Source organism: Lineus longissimus, chromosome 13, assembly GCF_910592395.1.
Source record: "Lineus longissimus chromosome 13, tnLinLong1.2, whole genome shotgun sequence".
In the NCBI taxonomy this organism is placed as follows: Eukaryota; Metazoa; Nemertea; class Pilidiophora; order Heteronemertea; family Lineidae; genus Lineus; species Lineus longissimus.
The window spans coordinates 12,356,254-12,359,438 of record NC_088320.1 but is presented as its reverse complement, the minus strand read 5'-3'; positions in this window follow the sequence as shown (position 1 = coordinate 12,359,438).

Here is a 3,185-nt window from a genome sequence, read left to right as displayed (position 1 = left end):
ATAGTCACCAATCATGTCACCATTCTCATCAACACTGACTGAATTTTCAAGGTCACATAGGTCAAATGGCGTAAATTGTCCGTTTGAGTGTAACTGTGGTGCATTTCTTAACCACTAAAGCTATGAATTTGAAATTTGGTACACATGACTCCCTACGTCATGTAACATTGGACACCTGATTTCCATCTGATCTGTTTCTCGACATGGCCATCAGGAGGCCAAAACGAAAAGAGGTAAAAAGTGCAATATCGCTCTAATTAGTGACTTGTTTTCAATGATATTTTTTTGGTAGGTACTCAAAGCAGCGATGCATCACATATCATACAAACTTTGGTTTAACCTATAATCTATAGATGTAGCATAAACCAGGATAAATTCGTAACCACCAAATATCTAGACGGTAAGCAAAATGGCCCCTGGCCCCCACTTAAGTGAGCAGGAACCTTTGGCCATGGCCATTTTCAGTTTGATTACGCTCATCGAAGTGTTTTATATTATGTACAGTGTAAATACAACATTGGTGCAAAGGGGACATTTATCACATGGGAACATTTTTGGGAACGCTGCATCTCAATCAATCACCGTATGTAGTGGACCAGCCTTCGTGTCCTCTTGATATAAAAACAACAACATTGAAGTCAACTAAACAGAGTGAACATCTTGGGATGCTGTATCTCCATCAATCGAGGCATTGTAGCTCAACCGTAGCCTTCGTGTCCACTTAATAGAGTAAAGATAAAAAATGAAGTGAACTAAACTGAGAGTGAACAGCATAGGTGCAAAGGGGACATCAATTACTGGTTATGGGGACATTTTTGGGGACGCTGCATCTCAATCGACAGTATAAAGTGGACCAGTCTTTGTGTCCACTAAAAAGAGTAGAAGAAATAAACATTCAAGCCAACTTAACAGAAATTGAACAACATTGGTGTAAACTATAGTAGCATCAGTCATCGGTTATGGGGACATTTTCGGGGACGCTGTATTCCCATTGATCACGGCATTAAGGCTTGACCACATAAAGTGGACGAGCCTACGTGTCCACTTAATAGAGTAAAAAACAATAAAATTGAAGTCAACTTAACAGAGAGTGTACAAAAACTGGCATGAGAATAAGCGTGAATATTTTTTGTGTTTTAACGATCGAGTTAATGTAGGCCACACATAATGCTATGAATATTCAAACTCAAGTTTTAAAGTTTAAAGTTTTCGACCAATTTCGAATGAACAGAGTGGACCTTCAGAAATAAAATACTAAACAACAAATAAAAGGCAAGTTTTCTTTCGAAACTCGCACGTCCAGCCGGAGCACTCATATTTCCCGCAATTTAACTTTGGTGACGTCACTGTAATATAATTCACAGAATACGAGACATTCTGACATTTCTGGAAGATGTAACAAGTCGCTGTACCAATGTATGCTGCTATTTACCCATCGTTTGGTTTGGTTCGGATATTTCCAATGATTGAAACCATTGACCAATGAGGCAGTTTGTTTTCATTTACATCAAGCACAAGCACACCGAATTTCGGTCCAATGCTCAACTTGGCTAACAGGGGGCCATAACCGAAAAGGTAAAAAGTGCACTATCTCGCTTTATTGGTGACTTGCTTTTAATAATATTTTTATGGTAGGTATTCCAAGCCAGGATACAACACATGTCATACCCATTTTTATTTGACCTATATACTATACACGTAGCATGTTCCTTGAACGGGATGAATTCCTAACCACCAACTATCTGTATGGTGAGCTCAGTGGCCCCTGGTTGATAGTGTTGATACTTATGTATTGAAAAACTGAAATGAAATATAGAAGAACTCTTGCATTTTGATCCAAGCATGGAAGTTTGAATGCACTGGAGTGCATTATTTCAATCTGTGTTCACTGATCTCTTTCCATACATTTACACCCATGTTATTTTTGCATTTATTGCTTATCTGATCGATTTCTCTCTGTCCATTTTCTATACGTGTACTGTATTCCTATTACTGGTGACGTTTGTAGACTGTTGGTCAATTACAATATTATGATAACTATAAGAGTTGTTTTTCTTAATTATTTTGATACAGTCATAGCACTGGACTTATTTCTGTCCCTTGCCAAGAGGAGGATGGATGCACATAGTGTTCTGTCCCATCCAAACCCCAATCCAGACCGAAGTTTGTAAAGCATTGATTTGATGTTACATGGAAATGATGATTGAAGCTCAAAATTAGTACGAGTTATGTACCCATATCCTCGCCAAAGTCACACATGACCCCACGAATACCATCACTTTCAACAGGCTTGTGCTGGTGCTGGTGGTGAAAGAACTGAATATTTGTTGAGGTCATGAGTTCGAATCTCGAAGGCCCCTGCCTCCCCCCCCCACACATTCGAACCCATGATATATGTTAATACTGAAACTTCTTATTCGTATTGCACAGCTTAAGTGTTCTTAGCAGTCATATATATATGTTGTTTGTTTTTTCTCAAAACTTTACGGAGCTGGCAACTGGCCGAGTAGGGGTATCCAGTAAATTAGAAAAAGTCCCTTGAGCTATGTTTTAGCTTCGAGTTATTCACTCGGAGGTTTGAGGGTACCTTTTAGCCCTACATACATGTATTTGTTATCAAGTTAGGACTGAAATAAAGTTATATATACTAGCTATTTCAAATGCAAAATCTTGTGGTCTGGCATAACAGCGCATCGACTTTTTGCCAATAAATATGGATTTTGTCCAAAATGAGACTCGCCATTTTAAGCTCCATTACGAGGTCCTCTTCCATGACCCCTTTATATTTCCATCAATGTATCCAAAATAATCGACATCTTGACAGTCACTTAAATAACATCATCCTTATCATTGCTGTGTTGCATAAAAATCGATTCCGTGTTTAATATTAATATCTAATCATCCAGCAGTCCTTTTTTAAGGACAAAGTCACAATAAAAATTTAGGGACAAGTTAAATGTGATCCAAGTTCAGTGGTTTTATAAAATCCTTAAAACCTAGAGATTACTATGCATGATATATTTTACCTCATAACTTAATTCTTTCATACAATCTTACAATCTTACAATCATACAAACATACTCGAGAGTCATCAACGTTACCTCTAGGTTTTTAGGGGGACACTTACAAATTCCTGTGCAACACATTCCCGTTTCAAATAAGCAACATAAAACAAGAAACAACGA